This window comes from Macadamia integrifolia, chromosome 7 (genome assembly GCF_013358625.1).
Source record: "Macadamia integrifolia cultivar HAES 741 chromosome 7, SCU_Mint_v3, whole genome shotgun sequence".
Classification (NCBI taxonomy): Eukaryota; Viridiplantae; Streptophyta; class Magnoliopsida; order Proteales; family Proteaceae; genus Macadamia; species Macadamia integrifolia.
In genome coordinates, this window is record NC_056563.1 from 4,515,459 (window position 1) to 4,523,519 (window position 8,061).

Sequence of the window (8,061 nt, forward strand, 5' to 3'; positions counted from 1 at the left end):
CTTGTACACTACAGGTAAGTGGGTAGAGGATGTTTGGCCTTGTTTCAAGGTATTGTTTGGCATACATTTAACAGTATCTAGTCTAGTCATGCCATCATGAAAATGCTATGTAGATTAGTCATCCTCACATGGTTATGCATGGATGTTGTGTTATTTTCTAAATGCCAAGTGATAATATGCTTCTGTGATGAATGTTGACATCATTGTGCATGATGCATTAATAGACTAGATGCTGTAGTCGGCTTGGAAATGAGTGCATTGGTGGCCCGTGGTATGGGACGCGGTGGCACTATGCAATCGTACTATTGTCATATAGGAGCATGCGGTTTAGGATTTTCACCTTCCCGTGCTACGACCCTTCCCAACAGGGGTTACAGTGTTGGGTTACCATTTAGGGGGAAGCAGTGGTCGCGGTTGTCGGGTCACTGTGGCGGTTAGACATAACGCCCGGCGGGTCATTAGGACAGTCGGCAACCCCGGTGGTATATTCAAGAGGGCCAATCGTACTGCTTTTAAATTGCTGGAGTCAGCACCTTTAATTTCAGTCATTTACTTTTCTGTTGAGAGCCGGTGGTCGGCATGTTTTTACTTTTCTGAGTACTCACGGTGGGCCTTCTCCGACAGCCCTATGGGCGTATCGCGGGATGGAGTTCGCGTCTCATACCCGGAGTATACGCGCACTGTGGCTATAGTAGCACTAAACCAAAGACTTAGTAATGTTGTTTAGGTGGATGTGATTTAAAATGTATTGCATAGCATGTAGTGCATATGATTGTGTTTTGTTATGTGGACTGCTGTGTGGTCTATCTTTCCACTTACTGAGCTAGTGAGCTCATCCCACGTGTGCACCTCTTTTAAATGATTTTGCAGGTCATCCATCTGAAGAGCACGGGTCGGGCCCCACTGTTGAGTTCCCTGAAGAGGACTGGTGGGCCCCTGAGGAGTTAGAGCACGGCACTGATTGCTCGTGCGAGAGTTGTGCTGTGGGACCACAGTTCTGATGCCGAGCTGAGATCCATTTCTGATGCCGAGCTGAGCTCCACTTTTGATGCCGAGCTGAGCTTTACCTTGTGAAACCGAGCTGGGCTCAACCTTTGATACCGAGCTGAGCTCTCGGTTCTGACTCTGAGCCGATCTGTATACTCTGATTTTGATGATTTCCTTTTTGTACTTGATATGTGAATTGTACTTTTATTGTGTAAATATCATGCCTTCGGGCCCACATGTATATAACTATTGTATCGCAAGTTGGGTATCAAATATTATGGGAATATTCACAGGTAAACCAAGTCTTCCACTGATCTGATGAGTTTTTATTAGTTGTGTGTATGTTGGGGTGGAATACAGTATCGGATGATCCTGACAGGTTTGGGTTAACCGGTGTTAACCCGGTCACTGGCCCGGTTCGGTGTGAACGGGGTGTGACATATTTGGTCCTAGAAATTTCTGCTCTTGATTCTCTTGAAATATGCTGTTCATTATATGCCTCTTTAGATAATTATGAGGAAAAAGAAGAACAAAATGAAATATCATTTGGATGACTATTCTCTTATGGAATGAGAACTTGGTTTGTTCCTTCAGTATATAAGAAGCACTACCCTCCATCCTTGGGTGACGAAGTATGGCGTCTGGAAAAGATTGCAAAAGATGGTGCTTTTCATAAGTGGCTTGCTTCTCATGAAATCACAATGGTGCAGGATTTTCTGCGGTATCTGATAACTTTTCAATCCTCTCCATGCAGCGTAAGGGAACTGTAATGGTTTAAACATATTAGTGAGAGGCCCACGAACCCAGGTCATGATCCCAATAACAGGTATGTGTCTATAGAAGCAGATCTTAAGTTGTCTTATATACAAGCTAAAGGTCGGATGGAGCTAGATATTGAATAGGGTTTAGGTGGTCCATACTGTGAACATAATAATTAAAGGCCAATGGTTTAAGGAGGGACTAGGGATCATTATATGTACATACCTAACAACATAGAATCTAATTGATCACTAACTAGGTACGGTAAGCCCAAGGCTTGTATCATAACAAAGACAAGCAAGGGTGGTAGCACCCATGCTCTTACATATTTACAAAAAAAAAAAAAAAAAAAAAAAAAAAAAACGAAAGAAAGAAAGAAAGAAAGAAAAGAAAAGAAAAGAAAAGAAAAGAAAAAAGAAAAAGAAAAAGAAAAAGATGAGAGAGACAGAGAGAGAGCCACCTAATATTTGCCCCCCCCTTTTTTTTTATTCCATTTCTAATGATTGATTTCTTTCATTGTTTCTTGTCCATAATTTGGACCTTGATTAATGTTTGGGAGGTTATTTAGGAAGCCTCACTGATTCTTTGGAAAGATAGGACTGCATCAATGAGGATTGAGGAAAGGTTTGTAATCAAAGCTTTCAGCACTGATGTTCATTTTCTAATGTTATTAATACAAGTCCATGAGATCCCTAATAGACTAATTTAGTTTGTCAAGTAGAAAGCAATCATATGGAAATGTATGCAACAATAATTACTCAAACCCGAATTTCCAACATCTGTTTCTTTTAAGAGAAAAAGCAAAGAATGTTCAAAATGAGAGTATCTTCTGAATTCTGTGTGTATTGTAGGTGAGGTTATACTTTCTACGAAATTTCAAATGGTAAGAATCCACTTCTTAGAGAAACAACTTGAGGTTCTCTGCTGCAGCAGTTGCAAGCAATCCATTTTAAACTCTTGTACCTCACAAATTTTTTTTTTTTTCAAATGGTTATTCTTTACATTTTACATGCACTTTTTCTTTGGGCCTATATATAGCATGCAATGATTTGAGAAACAGAGGCAATGCAAAATAAATATTGTGTCTGCATTGCACCAAATAAATTCTTTACATTGTCTTCTTTATGATTCTCAAGGTTTTGATGTTAAGCAGTTTCAAAGGTGGAACTTTTATTTTTATTTTTTATTGCAATGGACTTACATGCTTGAGTATACAGTTGTTTCACAAGGGTTGGGAACTTGAGTTAATTGATGCCTTTGCCTTGTTATTTTACAACCTGAGAAGACAACGGGTACGATTAAAGAACAACTTAATGCAATAGCCCCAGTATTGGAACAACTATCGAAGCAGAAAGAGGAGAGAATAAAGGAATTTTCTGATGCTGCTGTAGGAATCAGTAACCGGATTAGCCTCAATTGATTTTGATTTTGTCGGAATCATCCAGGAATCGACCTGAACCCCAGAAAGCCTCAGTTGTATGTTGTATATTCAGAAATGAATTGTATATTCTGTTTTCTTTTCGTGGATGTATTATTACAGGAATTTATTTTGTAAATATAATTTTTTTTAAATGTATACTATTTACTACGGAGTAAAATGCTAGTTTCTTTTTTTTTTTTTTTAAGTTGGTTTTTTTGCTAGAGTAATATTATTTCCATTGTAAAAGTTGGATTTTTTTGTTACAGTAATATAAGTCCGCAGTAATAAATAAATTTAAACGATGGTACTGTAGCGTTGTATACTATTTATTTTAAGCTACGGTATAATAAATTCGTTGTTAATAATCAGACTTTAAGCTACGGAGCAATAAATCCATCGTTACTAGATACAACACCAATCATAACGACGGACATGCGATGGATATTAACCATCATATATAATACTATTACTTTGGTATTTATCGTTTGATGCGGAAAATTTTCATAGTAAAAGAGCAAATTTGTTGTAGTGATAATCATAAGTTTTTGGAATTTCTTGAACCAAGGTATGATTTTGCTTCCAAAAACCTTGATTTAACTTAGATCTATGGAATAATCAAGTAGATGAAGCCTAAAATGAGTGGGAAATGAAGTTGGAACAACTCCCTTGGGTTCCCAAGAGGAGGAATGAAGAAGGGAAGAAGAACAATAAAACCCGCAGAACACTGGTGGGTAGCATTGGCGGGTAGACAGACCCACCAGTGTGACCCCCCAGTCTTACCTGGGCTTTTGGACCAATAGGCGGATAAGACTGGCAGGTACCCTGACCCACTGGTATAACCCATAGGTCTCTTTTGGGCCTACTGGCAGGTAGGATCGATGGGTACCAAGACCCACTGATAGCACCCAGCGGTAGCACCCATCGATTTTGAAATTGCCCCGGGGTCCTACCGGCGGGTACCAGGCCCATCGGTATGACCCGTCGGTTGGTGTCTGGGTGATCTCTGCCTAGGCAGTTTGCACCAGGCCCATCGGTATGATCCGCCAGTTGGTGTTTGGGTGATGTCTGCCTAGGCAGTTTGCACAGATGGGTTCTCTTATCCACCTGTATGACCCATCTGTAGCTCAAATGAGCTCTGTTGGAACGCAAACTCACCGACAACATTCTTCACATGTTTGAACACGTCGTGACCATATCTTTTGTCTTTTTATAATTTCAAAATGGATGTATTCTAAATTCCTATTTGTGTTAGGTTTCGAGACATTCGTCTTCACTTCAGATCTTACCTATACCACGAGTGCAAATTCTCCTACAAGAATAAGTAAGTGGGGAGAGGACTTTGATTTTATTCTGGGAGTTTTTATGGCATCTTATTCATTCATATATTATCTTGATATTACGAATGCCATTCTCATGTATATGCTTGACTGTTGTTGGATGCATTTAGAAATGAACATGTTGTATCTTTAGATTTTCAATTAATTGTTACTTGCTGTGAATCTTGAGCATGGATTATTCATTAATGGATTATGATGAGGTTTTTCCAAACATGTATTGGATTCCTAGAATAGATGCCGTAGTTGGCTTGGAAACAAATGCATTGGTTCACTGTGGAATGGGACATGGAAGTACTATGCAGCATGTGGTTAGGACTTCACATTCCCACGTACTATGATTATTCCCAACAAGGGTTTACGTACTGGGTTATCACTGGGGGAAAGCACCGATCGTGGATCTCTATGGCTGTTAGAAGTATGTCCGGCTGATTATTAGGGCAGTCGGCAACTTTGGTGATATATTCAAAGGGCCAATCATATTGCTTTTATTTTCTGCTATGGTTCGGCCATGATTTACATTTCTGCTATGGTTCGGCCACGATTTACTTTTTTGAGTGCTTATGGCTGGCCTTCTCCTACAGCCCTATAGGTGTATCGCAGGATGGGGAACGCGTCTTGTACCAAGGGCATACGTGCACTGTGATTGTGAGTAGCACGTAACCTATGACCTAGTAATGTTGCTTAGGTGAAATAGGATTAAAATGAATCTCATGCATATAGTAGCATTTGAATTGCAATTGCTTGTGTGAGTCTTTCTTTCCATTTATTGAGCTAGTGAGCTCACCCGTCGTACACACATCTTTTTAGATGATTTTAAAGGATATTCCATAGAGGAACCTATGCCGGGGTCCACCAACGAACCTCTAGTGGGGGATTGGTGGGCCCCAAAAGGATTTGACCACGGAGATAGCTGCCCGTGTGAGACTGTGTTGCGGGGCAACAATAATAGATTTTCTATTAACAATTCTCCTTTTTGTTTCTTTTGGTATTGATGCAGTAAAATTTGATCGGATGATCTCCCATGCAAGACTAGGTACTCCACAGTAGTCCTACACAAGAGAGCAGACAAAGGAGAGCCAGATGACTGATGGGGGACTGTCCAATGCCTAAGTCGGAGTTTCTCCATAACAGTTAAAATAATTTCTTGTAGAAAGTGTGATTGATCCCTTCTTTGGGGGCTTACCTTGCTATTTATAGACTATGAACCCTTGGGTCTCGTTTATGGAGAGTCCAGCTTTGACCAATAGTCCATCTCGTCTGGTCCTGAGAATATGCTTGGATTCCAGGAAAGATCTTGCGGATATTCTTCTTTCTTGAGTGAGAGTTGTTCTGAGTTTTTTGGGTGGTTGGACTCCTGTGCACGACTTTTACGCTCTGAGTTTCCCATATTCTGCTGGTTGTGTTGTATTGGGTTATGGCTTTTGCTAGTTCATGGCCACCCTGGAGATTGTCGAAGGTATGAGCTCGGCCACAGGGGATCGAAGTGGGGGCTTAGCCATTAGGGAGATCGAGGTGAGACGTCGGCATCAAGGAGACCGAGGTGAGAGGTCGACATCTGGGAGATCGAGGTGAGAGGTCGGCATTAGGGAAATCGAAGTGAGAGGTCAGTGTCAAGGAGATCGAGGTGAGAACTCGGGCAAGCGGCTTGGTGGACTGATTTTGCCTCATCATTAGCCCCCTGGTCTGGAGGATCGAGATGCGTCCTTCATACCTTCTGATACAAATTGCCATAATTAATGCTCGTAAATCTTGCGCCGAAAGTTTGGTGTGAATCGCGCTAGGCTTGACACGTGGCGACGACATTAAGCCCTACCTTGGGGAGGCAAAGCGCTTTCAAATCTCGGCCATTGCATCCGATTAACTCTGATCGTCCAATTAACCGCCCTTCCCTCTGATAAAAGGCTCATTGCTTAGTCTCCCTTTGTTGTTCTTCGAAGGGGTTGTATGAGTGCTCTACACAGCAAAGACTGGAGTATTAGCTCGGCTCAGTTCGAAGTCTTTGGTGCGCTCTTCTTCAACTTTCATTAGTAAGTTATGGTCACTACTCACTCCTCTTTTGTTCCTCTTGCTAAACTTGTCGCTAAGGATCCTATGTGTAATATCCCGCTTCTTAAACCCGGTCTGATTTCGCGATTGAACCGGTTTAACCATGCAGGAACCGAGCCAGAGGATGTTAGAGCGGGTTCCCTATGGGCTATGATGGCACGGGTGACCTTAAACACCGGCTGGCCCGACAAGTCCGAGCCAGTGCCAGAAGAGACGGGAGTACCCAAACCGTGTACGTGCACCTACCATAAGGCTATGTACGGATAAAACAGGTATTATATCTGTATTTTAAGATATATATGTAGGCTACAATGTATGCCTGGGGTGGGGGTTTGAGCCGAGGTCCGAGCCCGGTCAAAATCCCAAGTTTTGACTCTCGGATGGGTATGTCAGGTGGGTACACCCACCTACCTGAGTGACCCATCCATCACTATTCACTTAAGTAGGAATAGTATATAAAGCTTTATGACTTCTTTTCTTTCCATTTATTACCCCGTACGTTTGGTGAGAAAAGTAAAGAGGAGAGAGAAAAAGAAAGGGAAGAAGAAGGAAGAGGAAGAAAGGGAGGATTTCAGTGACGCCGAAGCTCGATCTTGCCATTCCGGTGCCGGGAGAGTAATCTTCAACTCGAGATCTACAGTTGGAGGTAAGAAAAGTTGGGTTTTAGGAACATTCACCATACCCATGCTTTAAACCCTTGATTCGGGTATGGTTTCTTAAGATCTTGTAGACACCCTTTGAAATGATGAATCTAAGGTTTAATAGATGATTTATGTGTTGATCTTGAAGGATTTGAAGAGATATTGACAAGGTAGAAGGAGCATTGTGAGTTGGAAGTGATTTGGAGGGTTTGAAGTCATTCTTGGGCAAAGAAGGTAAGATGGTTCCCCTCACTTGAATCTAACTTAGATCTAAGCTAGAACCATCCTATAGGACTTTAAAGGTGTGAAGAATGGGTTGAGAAAAGCCCTATTTGGGTCCCCAAGGAATGGAGGAAGTTGAGAAGAAACTGGGGTTTTTCCGCCAAAACCGGCGGGTGCAACCGGCGGGTCCCTACCCGCCTGAGTCACCCACCTGAGAGGACCAGGGGGGTTCTGGCCAAACCGACGGGTAGGACCGGCGGGTCCTACCGGCGGGTCCATACCCGCAGGTCTAAAACCGGCGGGTAGGACCGGTGGGTAGACAACCCACCTGAGTGACCCACCTGAGTGGCCAGAATGTGATTTTTAGGTCCGATCGAGCCCAAATCGGACGTGGGACCTTCTTTCGACGTTCTAAACACGATTTTGACGTCGGATTTCATTAATTTTGATTCTAAAATGGTGAAGTACTAACCCCTCTCAATTTGGTTAGGTTCACCAAAGCCTACCCGTTTCGCTCCGGATCTCACCCGTACCGAGCGGGAATCCTTGTACGCTACAAGTAAGTGGAGAGAGGACGTTTGGCCTTGTTTCAAGGCATTTGTTTGGCATTCATATAACTATATCTAATTTAGTCATGTCATCATGAATG